The sequence below is a fragment of the Solanum pennellii genome, chromosome 6, assembly GCF_001406875.1.
Source record: "Solanum pennellii chromosome 6, SPENNV200".
Lineage (NCBI taxonomy): Eukaryota > Viridiplantae > Streptophyta > Magnoliopsida > Solanales > Solanaceae > Solanum > Solanum pennellii.
In genome coordinates, this window is record NC_028642.1 from 18,008,199 (window position 1) to 18,025,629 (window position 17,431).

The window sequence follows — 17,431 nt, forward strand, 5'->3', positions numbered from 1 at the left end:
AAGCAGATAACTGATCCAACCCAGCTAGGAGATAACTGATCGAGATCAAATTTATGGGTGAGTCAGTTCTTCCAGGTTGTCATTGACACGCTCAAGTTACACCTCCCTAAAGAAGCATAAGCGCGCATTATCAAGTAAAGAACCCAACTGGTAGGTTGGGGTTGAATCCACGAGTAATATGGTTTAGACTTAAATTTAATCCACAATTATATTCGTTTAGTCAAGGTATTTCCGAACTAAGTAGGTAAAAAGGAGGGAGGGAGGTTTGTGAAAGAAATTCCTAAGATTATGTTATTATCAGGTAAGCAAGAGTTAACTTTGTTGTTATCAAGATGAGAAAGTAACTAGGGTATATGTGTTCCGTACAAGCTAATAACGCGGTACTCCTAGTAATAGCAATCCCTTCCTAGTGTATTACCTGCAAAGTGATAAGTTATGTATCTTTAGATCCTTTGTCCGACATCTAAAGAATTTTACCTCGGACCTTGTTTCGGCTACGTGTTCTTAACTTACAAATCCTTACCTTTACCTCATATTAGACATCACATCTATGTATGTCTTAGCTTTCACCCTCACACTAATAGACACTACAATATTAGATAGTATCAAACTAAATCTATGTTGATAATTATTTTTTTATTACCTGCTCCTTGGTCCTTCAAGTAACAACAATGTGAGTTCTAACATTTGCAACCGCTAAAAAGACTTCTAACCAAAAGAATTATCAATGCATGAAAACACTAATCGAAGATTGCGTACTTACTATTCATACGTTGTTAATCTCTCATGGTTTCCACAATCGTAGTTGTGGAGTTTAGTTAGCCATAATTAAAGAACACAATTCATTATTTTAGATTAAAGAATTTTAACTTACATAATGAGAATAGTAAACGCGAAATTTCAACTTGAATATTAAAACAAAAATCCTCAAATTAGAACTTATGAAATCAATAATTGCTAAGGTTTGAAAGAATTAATCTCCAAATAGTCAAACTAGAATAATAACAATAGTAGCCTACCCCAAAAACGAGGTTTAGAATCCGATTTTTAGAAAATAAAAACCTAATAAAAAGGAAATAAAATAACGAAAGTTTGTTTAGGCATGCATCATCAATTCACGAGATTGACTTATGGACCATTAATGGATCTACGGTTTGTAAGTCCCTTCTGTCAACCAGGACTTAAAAAATATTTCAGCATCCAAAATCTATCCTCTCTGAATCAAACAACAGACCACCAATAGGGTCCGTCAATCATTTAATGGTCCATTAGTGCAACTCCGTGAATTCATACTTAGATTCTTCAATAATTAGATACTGGAACTCTCGCAGTCTCAATACGGTCCTTCAATCAATCAATGAATCGTCAATGCTCTCCGTGGATCCACACTTGCTGAGATTTTGCTGATTTCATCCAATGCCTGGGTTGCGCATCTATGATACCCCTCTACGAACCGTCAATTGCCTCCATGGATGCCCTTTTCTGCATTATTCTAGTTGTCTCTTTAAATTCGTGACTAAACATCTTTCCTGCAAAACATGATACAAAATTATAAAAATCAATACAAAAAGGCTCTAGACTCACACAACTCTTAAGTGAAATGCATTAGATATCCCATAAACTAATGGTATATCAACACCTTCAACTTAAATTTATTGTTTTTCCTCAAGCGATGAACTACGACTATGAACGACACTTGTATTGAAGCAAGAAATTCAAGATCGAGTAATCACACGGCTATTTATCTCGATTGTCCCTTGTTTGAGTGCAAATATATGTCTTAGACTCGACAAGAAAACTAATGCAGATCACAACATCACACTGATCGACTACTAAACAACCACCTTCACTATTTTCCTATAACCAAGGTATCAATTCTCAAACAATGTGACTAGTGCCCTCACTTTAAATGAAATCCTCCATTTTCACATAATGAGAATGTTTTTTTTAAGTAGAAGGACTTATTTCAACACTCACTCTTAGAAGTAATTTCAATTACTGTTAGTGCTCAATGCCATAGGCTTTCCCTTATTTTCACTGCTTAGACTCTCCAAACTAGACTATAGGATCACTATTGGACTTTCTTGTATTGTAATGTAGGCTCAGGGTCAGGTGTGGTACATTTCGCTACATTTAGTTACTCTCTGCCCTTTTTGACATTACATTATTCCTTTTACGTCATTTTGCCCTATCTTCGACATCCTACATTTCTCCCTTCTTTCCTTTTGATTCCTTTCAAACATAGATGCAAATTTCAACTTACAACCCTTTTATTTTTCACTTTCTTCTTTATCATGCTTTTCATTGTTTTTACTTTCAAAAAGACACATCCTCTATTGTTTTCACTTTTCTCTTTTTCTCTTTTTAACACCAAACTCATTTCATACCCATTCTTCTTTAGATTTTCTCTTTCATATCAACCCTTTACTTATGGGTTTTCCATGAGTTGAGGGTCACAATACCCGATGCCTGGTCAAGGCCAAGAATGAGGTCACTTTTGTTTGCATTAGCCACCCTCAAAATAGGATTTTTGACCTAAGTCGAGGCGCACATGTCCAAGGAGGGATAGGGGCCAAAACATTAGATTCTGGGAAGGTTAAGTAGGGACATAGAAATAAATAGTCTACTTTAGGATCAAAGTGTTCAGATCAAAGGGAATATTCACTTCATTTGGTCGGACTCTTTTAGGCTAATAGTGTAATTTTCCAAAAAATAGCCTATGATCACTTCCTAACTTCAAGTACACTATCTTAGCAGGACTAACCAGGCAAGTTATAGTAGGCACCAACTATTGAGCAATCAATTATTCTCACACTCACCCGGAACATCGTTCCATTATCAGATTACCATTCAAGTTCATGTTTTAGTATCGGGTCATGCAGTTTGTGCATTATCATGTCATGTTTAGAGCCAAAACATTGAACTTATCCTAGCCTACGCATTCAAGCACATGTCAAAAAATTTTGACGGGTCTCATTTTTCACAATTCACAAGCCACCATGCTTCAATCATTTTTCTACACATACAATCGTAATACATGCCGGTTCAACAAAAATTTAAAACAAACTCAAGGGAAAAAGAACACACGCATGAAAACCCAAGAGAGGATCATGAGTTGGGTTACTCATACTTTGCCCTATTACTCACAATTTGTTTACCCTACCACACAATCCGTTTAATCCATCTCAAACAAAATTGAGTGCAGTTGTCCCCAATGAACAAAAATACATCAAAAGAGTAAAGGATTTGATGAATCAAACAAGTGGCACAAAGCGCCGAAAAACTGTTAACAAGTGGGTGGGTCCCCTTTTTCTGTGCCCACATATCAACAACTTGGTCACCTTGAGTAGTTCCGACATCAACAAGGATGACACCATTAATAGTGTCAACTGCCACTCTTGCTGAACCCTCAGTATTTCTCACATATCTACTCACGGCCCCCGATCTCGATGCCCCAACATCCACATCACACAGTCACCTTTGGAGCATTTCTTCATCTAGTATGGAGGCCCTCATAGGCTGCTCCTTTTGCATACACTCTCTTTTTCTTGATCGAACCTTATTAATGGCCTCAGCGGGGCAGCTAGGACGATGACTCTTGACACAAGCAGTGCGGGATCAGGCCGTGTCTCAGCAAGTGCCTTGAACAAGGCCTCAATAACGGTATCTTCAGCCAACTATGTCGATGCATTCACTAGCTCAGCCTCATGCATCTTAAAGATGGCATCTACATCAGCTCGTACACTCACCAACTCCGTCCAAATGGTGGGAAAGTCCTTGGTGGGGCTGGTCGTGCCAGGACCATTAACTCAAACACATCCAGACATTTGTGAACTGCCTGGATTTGCTGCTCTGTCTATTTAGACACCCTTTTCTTTACGCTGGTTTCAGCTTCTGGTATGGATTTCTGCATCTAATGATGGATATGGTACATCAAACTGGTTGTCGAAGCCTCTAATCTCTAGACTCTGGCCAACTGGATAACAACAACTGTTGTCGGTGGTGTAGACTTGGAAGAGCTGGAGCCAATACTAGCGGCATGAGAAGAGGAGGCCGGGGAAATATCGGTGTGCTCCAGTATGATGGGATAATTGCCATGTGCATGCTCCATCGTATTTGCAAGATTTTCTCCCAATGGAGGGATCTCAACCCGGATCTCTCTACGAGGTACTATGACATTAACCTCATCTATGATGAATACTCTATCTATATTCCAGATCAGGTCAGTCAGTTTATCACAATTCCAAATAGGCACTCAAGAGTCCCAGCACAACTTAAAAAATCAAATAAGGAAAACAGTATGTTGTAGAGGTATTGAATGCCCTCTTGTGAATCCCTGCTAGCATAATATGAGAAAAATCAATCTCCAACCCCACTACTAATTATGCAACCATGACTGCCATGTCAAATATAAGTTGGTTGTTTGCCTTCGTTGGTGAGATTCTTTTTCGCACCAACAATTAGAAGAATTTGGGCACAAAATTAGCGTGGTTTTTATTTTTCCCTCTCGAGGTGCTGTGACCCACTCTGCAGGATCTCCATCTGTGACAATGAATTGGGCTAACCATAACTTAAATGTTTCCCGCTTCTTAGCATTCCTCTAAACGTGACAACCCCAAACTATGTTCAACCTATAATCAAGCTTTGCGGTATTAAGGTCCCAATATTGACAAGTTGTCAGACCGTATAGAAACTGTCAGATGATGGCATGTGAGATGTCCACCCGACAACCTCGAACCTAATCAAAGTAAGAGGGTCCTGTTTTACAGGCTTGGACCGCTTGGAAATCGACCCTTGGAGAGTGGCAATATAGGAAGAATAGAACTCCCACACAATCTCCTGAATTTATGTACCAAGGTACCACGCCATCCACTTGCACTTGTGGAGGTATAACAACTAGTGTACCTATGGCACTGTATGCAAGCTCTATGTGAGGACTCGACGCTCTCCAGTGATCAGTTAGGACATTATCTCCCTATCATTAAGCATCTTGGCATCTCGATAGATCTTCTATTGACCATAGAAACACCATTTATTTGGCTTGCCAAAGAATAGAGGAGGATTATCTGTTTTTTGTGTTTGTGCTGATTCTGAGCTACTAGCATCATCAGACGAGGCTTCTTAATCATGGTTCCCCGATCCTGTGGCTCCTTTAGAACTGGAGCTTGTAGGATGGGACAATACGGACCTTGAAAAATAGTAAGACCCAGAGCCTAGTACAGTGTCCATCTCGGATCCAGATATTGAACCACCCTCAGAACTAGAAACAACGCTAATTAGTGACCCGATCAGTGTGTGTTCCTCATCAAACTAGTAGGAAGTGACTATATCAGGGTTCACCTTCTAGGAGCCCCTAGTGACCTGGGATGTAGTGGATGATGCCGTTATGCCTTGAGAAATGTAGGCTGAGTCCCCCTAATATGTGCGTTCCTCGATCAAGTAGAGAGTTGGGGTGGTTGACATGGATTTTTCCCTTTTTGTGTATACCACTTGCCTCTTGGGTGACATAGTACCTATGTAAAATTTATTAGTACCAAAACAACCTAAAAAGACACTCGAAATAATTTTAGAACGACGAGTGAACAAAAAGTAAAAAAAGAAAACAAATTATGGTCAGTGGCTTCAGTTTTCATTGACGGTCCGTACACTTATCTTCGGTCCATGGAATCCCTCCGTAGATCAGAGGTCCATAAATATTGGTCTCTAAACCAAAGAAAGGGTGTACAGAATGGTCTATTGATAGACGGTCTGCTGCTGGAGTCTCATGGATGAGGCCTGTGCTAGATCGCAGACCTTTTTCAAATCAAAGTCCTATTTTTGTGATCATTTTCAACATTCTCCTAGTCTACTCATGCATTTCAACATATCCTATGCTAGTTCGTCATTCTTAGGGTTCCAATTCATCAATGTTTATGAGTATTTCTTGCAAACTAAGAAACCCTAGGTCGGAACTTACATTTAGACTTAAGCACACATTTTACAGGTAATAGAGTTAGACACAATCACTTTTGATCATACCGAGGGTGTTCTCAATTTTAATTCTAGCGTGCTTTTTTTAGTAACCCACCCCCCATGGTTAATATCCTACTCCCGACTTCCTATATTCAATCTATGAATCAAAATTTAAAGTTAGGGGAAATCCTATTACCTTAAAAGCAAATGAGGAGCGGTGTATTATGTGACGACACTATCATTCATTAACATAAAATCTTTCTACGCGCACCAAACTTGTACACCAAACTTGTGAAATGAGATGTGGGAGAGCTTGGTATAGAGGAAGTTGGGATTTAGGGGAATGGGATTTGGATGGTTTATGGGAGTTCATGAGTGATTTAGGGGAGTTGGGATGAGGAGAAACGATTTTGAGGTAAAAACTAGAAGTTGGAAATGAACTTGAATAATATGATTTTTAAATAAGGGAGTTCGGGTCGTGTCAGCAGGTTGAAAGTTAGGATCCACGAGATCCTGTTGATCGTCTGTGGATCGATTGAAGGTCCATACATGAGGACTGTCTATTACTATTTGACTTAGTTAAAATTAAAGACTTAATGATATCTAGGACGCCATTCATGGTTCATCGATTGGTTGACAGACCATCTATGTGGTCCGTAGACTTCTGTACAAGACCATTCTCTGCAGATCTTTAATTCGAGCTTTTGTACTTTTAACAACAATTAGGCCATTCTTTTTGGATTTTTTGGAAACTTTTTAGACATGAACCTTATGTTTTATCTATCAAACACTAAACCCAAACATGAATAACCACTACTTTTGTACAACAAATAAAATAAACACTAGAAAACTACTTGATCGGAATTATAAACCTATGGTTGGATAGATTTTACACCTTGGGTTGCCTCCGAAGTATCTCTCGATTTAACGTCGTAGCATGATGCAGCCCTCTTGATTACTCAAAGTTTATCAAGATAATAGGCTTCAATCACTTGTTGCACACTTTTCGCATTTCCCAATAAAAGCTTGATCATCTGTCTATTCACCTTGAATCTTGCTATTTCACTATTCTAAAGATCAACCACTCCATTCAGGAATAGTTTCTTGAGTAAAAATGGTCGCGGACCACTTGGACTTGAGCTTTTTTTGAAATAAATGCAACTTAGAGTTGAATAGAAGTACAAGATCTCCAACTTCAAACTCTCGCTTTTAAATTCTTTGATCATGGTACTTCTTCAACTTCCCTTTATAAAAGGATGCACTTTTATAGGCTTTTAGGCCAAACTCATCGAGCAAGTTCAAGTCATTCCCTCTTTGATTTAGTGAGGCGCCCCAATCCAAGTTAAGCTTCTTCGTTGCCCACATGGCTTTATGCTCTAGCTCAACCGACAAATGGAAAGACTTCCCATATACTAGTTGGTATGGATACATACCTATGGGAGTCTTGTATGAGGGTGCGGTAGTCTCATAGAGCATCATCAAGATTCCTTGACCAATCTGTTTTGTTTGCATTCATAGTCTTTGCCAAGATTTGCTTAATCTCTCTGTTGGATACTTAGACTTGCTCACTAGTCTATGGATGGTAAAAAGTAGATATATTGTGGTGGACACCATACTTATAACGCAATGTTTTAAAAAACTCATTGCAAAAGTGGGAACCTTCATCACCGATAATTTCCCTTGGGGTGACAAATTTGGAGAAGAGATTTTCCTTCAAGAATGCGATGATGCTCTGACCTTCATTGTTGGCGAGCGCAATTGCTTCCACCCACTTCGATTCATAATCAAACGCATCAAAAATATATTCCATCCCATATAAACTCACAAATAGACCAATACATCAAATAACTAGATTACCATGATCGGATTTATCGTAAGCACTTGCCTATTTGAAATCCCACCCTTTGTTTGGCAACAGTCACAAGACTTGGAAAAATCAGGAGAGTCTTGGTAAATGGTTGTCCAATAGTATCCACAATACGAACATTTGTGCGCAGTCTGAACAACACTATGACGCCCACCAATAGGCGATGAATGACCTGCCTCAAGAACACTCAACATATCAACTTTGGGCACACATTGGAGAATAATCCCATAAGCACAACTACAATACAAGTATGGTTCATACAAAAAACACTTCTTTACATAATGCATGAACTTCTTCCTTTGGTGAGACGACAGATCCATGTGTACCACATCACTTGACAAAAATTAGCAAACTCGGCAAACTAAGGAATGAGGTCATGGGAAGCGGCAATACCTTTTCATATGGGAACATATCATTGATCTTACGATTGTCACCAAGCTCGAGTAAAGCTTCATCCTCCAATCTAAAAAAGTGATCCATGACTTGGTTCTCTGTACTTTTGCGGTCTTTCACCACAAAAACGACTTCTTGTAACAACAACACCGATCTAATGAGTCATGGTTTTGCATCCTTTTTGGCCATGAAATACCTCAACATTGAATGGTCCGTGTGCATGACCGCAGTCCCAAGCAAATAAGAGCGAAATTTCTCGAACACAAACACCACGACGAGAAACTACTTCTCTGTAACTGTGTAAATATTTTGGGGTGCATCTAAACATTTGCTTGCATAGTAAATACGGTTATGTATCTTCCCACGCCTTTGCCCCAATACCACACAAAAAAGCCACCCTACTAGCATTACACATGACTTCAAACAGTTCCCCCCAATTTTTGACAATAATGAAAGCGACAGAGACCAACTTCTTCTTCAACTCTTAAAATGCGATTAGACAAGTACCATCAAAGTCAAATTTACAGATTGCACAAAGGATGGCGATTTTAGAAAAATCTTTGATGAAGCTCTAATAGAAACGTGTATGCCCTAGAAAACATCTCACACCTTTGACTCGATATAGGTGGAGGAAGCATTTTTATTGCCTTTAGTTTGGCCTTATCCACCTCAATGCCTTTCTAGAAATTCGGTGTCCCAACAGTATGCCCTCTTTTACCAAAAGGGTGACACTTCTCCCAATTTAGCACTAAATTGCAATCTTCACACCTTTTCAGTATACCTTTGTGAGATTGTCCTAGCATTTAACAAAAGAGTCACCACCCACTAAGAAATCATCTATGAACACCTCAGAAGTGTTCTTAACCATGTAACGAACAATCGACATCATGCAACATTGGAAGGTTTTTGGAGCATTGCACAACCCAAATGCAAATGTTTAAACGCATAGGTCCCATACGGGCAATTTAAAGTAGTTTCTGTGGTTCTTCTAGGACTATATATACCTGATTGTTGCCCGAATACCCATCAAGGAAGAAACACCATCCCTTATCTGCAAGTCTATCCAAGATCTGATCCATGAAGGGCATAGGGAAATGGTCCTTCTTTTACAAAGCATTCAACTTTCGACAATCCATTCAAACTCTACATCCCATCACCGGTCTCATTGGCACAAGCTTGTTTCTTTCATTTTGGACCACAATAATCCAATTCTTCTTACGCACACATTGAATAGGGCATACCCAACTACTCTGTGCAATGGGGTATATGACTCCACCATCCAACCATTTAATAATCTCCTTCGCCACTACCTCTTTCATAGGAAAATTTAATATTCTCTAATGTTCGATACTAGGCTTATGATCCTTTATGAGCTGAATTTTGTGAGAATAAATAGCGGGGGTGATTTTGATAATATCTAGAATAGTCCACCCAATAGATCATTTTAACCACTTTAGTACTACTACCAAATACTCAATTTGTCGACCGTTAATATCTTCCATAATAATTACAAGGAGTGTCTCATCCATACCTAATAATATATACCTCCAATGTGGGGGTAGGGCCTTAAGTTCCAATTTAGGTGCCTCTTCCACAAAATGTCCCCATGGTGGAGTCTCACGATTTTTCATATCCAAGTCCAACTTCTTAGACTTATGATGATATACACACCTATCAAGTGCGTCCACCAACTCGTCATACCCTTCGATGAAATCACTCTCAAAGTTCATTATCATTGCTACTAATGTAAGACCCCGAAAATGACCTAGGTTAACTAGATCCTAACATATTGGTCATGATGGTATAAGGTAATAAATATGTCTAATATTTGGTATAGAGTCAGTATCTAAAGTACTAGGTTTGTTGGAAGTCAAACGTCAAGGGACAACTAAGACGTTCGACGACTAAGTAACCTAAATGTCTCTTAGGTGGTTCTATGTGCTTATGTTCGTTTCATGATGTTTTGAGGTTCTTAATTCAGTTAATACAGAATCTATAGGATGTTTTTAATGTTTCGTGAAGTTTGGAGGTCAAACGACCAAGAACGTCCATGACGTTCGAAAGATATGCCTTAAAGTGACCTTCTACGTCTAGGCGTGTTTCATCAAGTATTGTGTCCGTTTCATATGAAATTCATGTGAGAGGTGTTATAATTATAGAAAATCGTAATTGGGTTGGAAACGTACGGGAAATTATCCCCAAGGACCATCTAAGGGTCATTGTGAAAGGACCCAAAATGTTGCTAAAACAATCCCAGGCAGGCCCAGCGACAGAGAAGTCAATGGCTCGTACACCTGTTGACGCCCCGTCGAAGGGTTCCGTCGCGGGGGACTTGGCCATGGGTGAAGAGGGAAGCCTTGGAAGGCTACTTTAACCACCGACGGTGGCCAGTGATGGCCCGTCGTGGTGGTGACGCCCCATCAAGGGCAGGCGTTGAAAAACTTGTCCTCCTGCGCAGGCTGCTGCCAAGTTAGGGGTGAATTGGTAAAATCACCCCACTTCTAAATTAAATCAGTGGAGGTTTATTAAGGGTATTTTAATTAAGTATATAAGGAGTAAACACCTAAAGACTTCATTCTTCAAAATTGAAAACCCAAAACTCTTAGAAAAATCCCAAAGACTCCATTGAAGTCCAAATTGAAGAAGCATATTGGTGTGGGGGGTTTTTAGTGGAAATTCTTCATCAAAGTGAAGAATTATCATCCTTGAGGTATGGCTTTTGATCCTTCAAACTTGTTTCATTAAGGAGCCCAACTCTCAATATGTTTTTCAAAGTTTTCAAAAAGTGAATTGTCCAATTTCGCGATTCTACCATGGGTTCGTGCATAAATGATTTCTAAACATTTAATTATGATTTAAGTGATATTTTATTGATGATTTCACTATAAATTACCTATGAACCAATGTAAATAGATAAGCCCTTGTTTTGACTACTTATTGGATTACTTGATACGATGATAATATTGTTGAATTGTTATTTAGTTCCTTATGGGCTTTCTAATGATATAAGAAGTGTATTCAATTGATATCTTTTAACAATCCTAAAATGGATATGCTAAGTAATGCTTAATGTGTCAAAAAGTCCAACGATTAGATCGGGTTCACACGGATTGATGCGCGTAGAACCAGACCTGGGAACCGTTGCTACATACAAGACAACTAACTTGGGGATTTAGTTGATCTAGTAACGGTTGTGTCCAACCAAGTAGGTCTCTCAAATACAAAGGTTTACTTGAAGGAGTCTTTACCGGACTTAAAAAGGGAAAATCTTAGGATTGGAGGGTCTAGTGGTAAAATGGTCTTTTTCTAGGCTAAGGGTAGTATCTTAATTACCCTAAATATATAATTAATTAGTTAATTAATAAGGTGGAGGGACATTTTGGGGTGATAGGGCCAAAATTGGGCTCTTGAACTGAAGTCTTGCTCTACCCGGGTTCGAATCTAGGTGGAAGCAGTGAATTAAATTGTTTTTAATTTAAGTTGGTAAATAAATGTAATTAATTTATATTTTTTAAATACTTTCTGATTTAAGATAAATGTAAATCAGAATTTTAATTATAAAATAAAACCTTATTTGACTAAGTCCTAAACTAGACTCCTAAGCCTAAGAAAACTCTTCTCTCACACGCTCATCTGCCTCTCTCACGTCTCTATCACTCTCACTCACGTTATTCTCTGCCAATAACGTACAAAAACAGTAGGTAAACAAAAGATCTTCACACTTGAAGAACTCACAACGAAAATTATAAATAAACAACTAATCAAACATGTTAGGCAAATAGAGGGTTTTCCCGTCAAGTTGTTGTTGAAGCTCTTGTATTTGGACTTATGCTTGGAGGGATTCTTGGGGCAGAAAGTCGAGGTTGGAACATCAAAAAGGTATATATTATATTCTCTCTTGGTCCATTTTCGAAGAGACCCCTTAAGGTTCAGAATATTCATTCCGAAAACTAGGATTGTTCCCCATTGCATATCCCTGTCACTAACTCCCATTGAATCATAGGTTGGTTATTTTTCTGGTAAAAAACTAGGGATGAAACGTGTTTTCCTGATTATTATGTGTTTATATGTATGTTTAGAATTATGTGACTTATGTTTATGTTTTCGAAAATGTAACTACGTGTGTAGGTGTGTGTTGCCGTGGCTATTGTTCATGGTTTAGGACTTGAAATGACATGATAGTTCTTTATATTTCATGTACACATGTTGATGTAAATGTGATGTTCATATGAGTTCATATGTGGCTTATTTGATGGATAATCTCTTGGCTAAACGAATCCATGAAAACGTACCTAAAATTTTCTAAATGCACTACGAAATTCCCCTAAGAACTAAGGTGTAACTTGATGAAAGGACGCTGGAAAAAAAAAACTTTCCAGCTTCTAGTGATGAATTTCGGTCAGCAAAGAGGGTTCAAAATGTTTAAAAAAATGAATTAAAACAAGTGAGGTCATGGAGGATTGAACCTGTGACCTCACCATGTTAAAAACCATGAAAATAAAGAAGTAAAAAGAAATGTGATGAAGGGGATTCGACCCATGGTATTGGATGGAAAATGTAACTTAAAAGAAAAAAAATAAGAAATGAGAGGAGTAGGGTTCGAACCCACAACCTCTCAATAAGATTTAAGGAGGAGTAAAAGAAAAAAATAATATGTGAGGCATGGGAATCGAACCCACGACCTCCAGGCGGTGAAGGAGAGTAAAGAAAATGAAAGAAAAAAAATGTGAGGCGTGGGAATCGAACCCACGACCTGTAGGCAGTAAAAGGAAAGTAAAGAAAATGAAAGAAAAGAAATGCGAGGCGTGGGAATAGAACCCACGACCTCTAGGAAGTGAAGGAGAGTCAAAGGAAATGAATGGAAAGAGATGTGAGGCATGGGAATCTAACCCACGACCTCCTAGGCAGATTTAAGGAGAAAAATTAAAAGAAACCAAAAGAGGGGCAGCGGGGGTTCGAGCCCACAACAGCTCGGCCAAAGGAGAGAAATTTAAAGTCAATGAAATTAATAAGTAAATAAGGTTGTGGGGGTTCAATCTCACATCCTCTTAGTTCCATTAAGCAAAAAATAAAGCGAGAAATTAAGGGAAAAATAAAATGATGGCATTGGGGTTCGAACTTGAGTCCCCAAGCCGTATGGATCAAAAAAAAATGAATTTAAAAAAATGTAAGTATTGTTCATGATATTTGAAAACCGGGTTCCCTTGCAAAAATTTCATATTGATACATAAGTCATACGTGAATTAAATGTTCAAGAATAATATCACCTACCTAGATTGAAAATGAGATCTTTGCATACATACAAGCTACGTAATTCTTGTATTAGATAATCTTAGGAAGATATGAGTCACTTAACAAACTATGAATGAAGCCCCATGGCTTATATGTATAGACCCACAAGTCTAGACTACGTTTAGAAATAAGTGAACATAAGATGTATGAAATGAAATCAACTAACCCTAGAAGGGTTAAGTACGAGTGTAAAACACACTAAATGGCCAAGTTCATTCGCATACGATGAAATGATTATTATGTATTGAAATGATGAAACCCTAGAAGGGTAAAGTAAGAGTGTGAAACACACAAATGGCCAAATGCATTGGCATATGAGGAAATGAACATTCACGTAAAATGGGGTGAGTAATTATGAAGAGAAATTGTGCTAATGTTAATGAATGTGGTGACAACAAGATATGAGGCTAATGTAAATGATGAGAACAGTCTCAAATGAGCCTAAGTGAATGTTACCAAAATGTACTCACCTATGAGAGTGTAAAGTTAATGTAGAGACCAGTCTCTATGAACACTCTAATGAAAGTATTGAGATTAACACACTTAATACTAATGATGAGATGAGAAATCATTTATTGAGCTATGATGTCCTCATACTAGAAGCCAGCTTCGATGACGTATGAATTTAATGTAATGGAACTTTATACTGAGCATCGATAGACTAGCTATGAGCGGTGATGCCTTCTTTAAGAAAGGGCGGAGGTTCACGTAACTCTCATGAGATGAGACTGTCCGGCATACAGGGTATGGGATTCCTTATATCTCCTAGTCTTCGAACCTATACTGCCAATATAGGGATCTGGTGAAGTTCAATTCTCATGTACGCTAGCATGTTTTGGGTCACTTTGTCCGGTGATTCCACCTCTTTTAGGTTTGGGGTTTCATGACACTAGATATAATTATTCTCAAATGATCTATGTTTCTAAAGTTAGAGTTCCCTATGAATGAATGAGGCCAGCCTCAAATGATGCACATAATGAAATGAATGATACCGAAGGTGTTAGGATAGGATAATCAAGAGGTGAGTTAGATTCAAGTAATGATATTAGGTTATTCTTGGTCATTGCACAACGAACCCGATGAAAGTGTTAAACTACATCCTAGGTAAATAGCTTGTGTTTACACTGGCCCGTGAATGAAATGAAATGAAGTACGTATGAATGAACAAAGCAGACTCTGTATTTGCTAAAGCAGACTCCCTACTTGAGGTTCCATATGTTGAGCCCTCATTTTTGGGAATTCTTAATGTCAAGTCCATGATTCCAAGGTCTCAAGGCATAAGAATGAATGATATGAACAACGTTATGTGTTATAGGAATTATGATATGTGCTATGTGTACGCTGTTGTGTGTTGTGTGAAAAATGTTAAGTATGATGATGCATGTTACTCTCATGGCATAACTTTCCTAATCCAAATTTTGAAAGTTTACTGACTTTCCTAATCTCAATTTGGCAAGTCCACTGACTTGACCTGCTATAATCATGTTGCTAGGAAAGAGCTATTCTTACTCATGCATGTCCTACTTAGTGCAAGTGTGTACTAACCCTATACAACTCTAAACTTTTAGGTGTAGGAACATGTGAACGCTAGAGCTACAGGATCAACGCTGCAGTTATCCGGACGTCGAGCATTCATACTGACATAGTAGGCCCTCACGATTTCAAGGATGCTTTACCATTTACATTCTAGCTTAGTTTTAGGATTGAGATAGTTGAGTATGTTCCCCTAGCATTTCTTTCCCCTTTTTGTTCAGACATTGTATTGGTGTCATTTTGGCAATTACATCTTTATCGTTATAATAAATTGTTTCTTTCATTTGATGATCTTATTGTTAGATGGTTGATGGTGAACAATTACTTATGTAGTAGAATGATTAGAAAGCATTTTAAGAAAAAAATATTTTAAATTTTCCGCTAAAATTAACCTAGATGAAGTATAAATGGCGTATGTAGGCTTGTCGGCGACCTCTGAGAGGTCAACGACGCCGATCTCGTTTAGGGTCTAGATTCCGATCGTGACAAAGTTTGTATCAGAGAACTAGGTTAAATTCTGAGGATAATAAGCTCACATCAACCACATCGAGTACTTTTTAAATCTTGGTAGTGAAGTGCACAACTATCCTGCATTACAGACTGCATGATGCGTAGGAAAATTTCCCTTCTTCTAATGTTATCATGCCTTCTCTAATGTCAGATTTATTGGTGTTAAGAGAGTATCTAACATCAACTCATGATGTTTTCAAAATATGAATATAAGGAGAAAAGCAGGCAGGGAGATTGGAGGAGCGGCTACTGGGGAATTCAACTTTCTCCCAAGGCTCTAGCTGCTGGAATAGAGATGCATGTTAACTTGATACGCTCCAACTTACTTCTCAAATACGAAGTAAAGCGGTAGTATCAAGTAAAGAACCCAACTAATGAGGTTGGGATCGTTGCCACGAGGAAAATAGTTCAGACTTAACTTTAATCTATTATTACTATTATTTCGTCAATTATTTTCTTAGAAAACAAAAGACAATAAAAGGGGGTTTTTATTTTTAAATTAATGAAAATAACTAACTAAATTAAAGTAAACAACTAACAAATTCAAATCTTGGAGTTTAATCAATTAAAAAAGTAACTAGGGTTTAAGTGTTCTCCACAGGTTCCTAACTTTATAATTCTAACTATAACAATTCTTTCCTAGTATCTTGCGGGCAAAGTGATAAGTTATGCATTTCTAAATCCTTGGTCCGGCATCTAGAAAATTTCACTCCGCACCTTGGTCCGGCTACGTGAGTTGCTATACTAACCCTTGCCTTTACCTCATATTAAGCATTGTATTCGATATTTGACTAAGTTATTACCTCGTACCAATCCACACTAACCTATTAGATAGTATACACTAAATCTATGTTGATAATTCTTTTCCTATTATCTACCTCCTTAGTCAGGCAAGTAGCATTAAGGCGAGTTCTAACCTTGGCCATCATTCAAAAAGACTTCTAAACGAAAGAATTATCAATATATGAATGACACTATTCTAGAATTGTTATTTTAGTTAGATTTTACCTCATTATTCACCCATGGTTCCCACAACCCTAGTTATGGAGTTTAGTTACCCATACTCAAAATCACAATATTCATATATTTAATATAAGAATTCATGCACTTACTTTGATGAGAAAGAATAAAATCTAGAAATTCACTTGATTAATCAACAAAATCACAAACAATCAATTCCAGAAAAAGTGTAACAATAAAAAAGTCTAATATCCAAGAAGTCTACTGACAAAGAGTCTAACATAAAAGAGTCTAACTCCAAAAATGAGGGTTTTTTGAACTATTTATAAAAAACAAAAACCTAATAAAAGAATGATTCTAATTACTGAAAATTTGTCAAAACGCAGCTGGGTCGACGGACCTTGTGACGGACCGTCGTGGTTAAGATGGGCCGTCATGGCCTCCGTCGTCCCATACTTTACAAATTCTTCTGTTGCTCTCTTCATTACCCTCGACGGCAGGTATCACGGACCATTCCAAGCACGACTGTCCGTCGAGGGTCTCCGCTCCATATCACTTAAACTTATTGGAAAATAGGTACTGGGACTACTCTGTGATCATTGGGAAGAACTAGCAGGACGGACCATCGTGTCTATGACAGTACGTCGTGGACTTCTGTAATCCCACACTTAGGTCATACTTCCCCATCTTCCTTCAGCAGCTTCACTACGACGCAACCTACGGACCGTCATAAGCACGACGGACCGTCATAAGCTTCGTAAATAGTCTCTTCTGCATTTCTCGCTCAAAAACTTCCGCGTTCGTCTTTGGATAGATTTTTCCTGCAAATAAAGAGTTACATAAAAGTCAATACAAAAAGGATTTTGGACACAAACTAAACTTAAGGAAAAAGCATTAAAAATACCGTGAAACCACGGTATATCA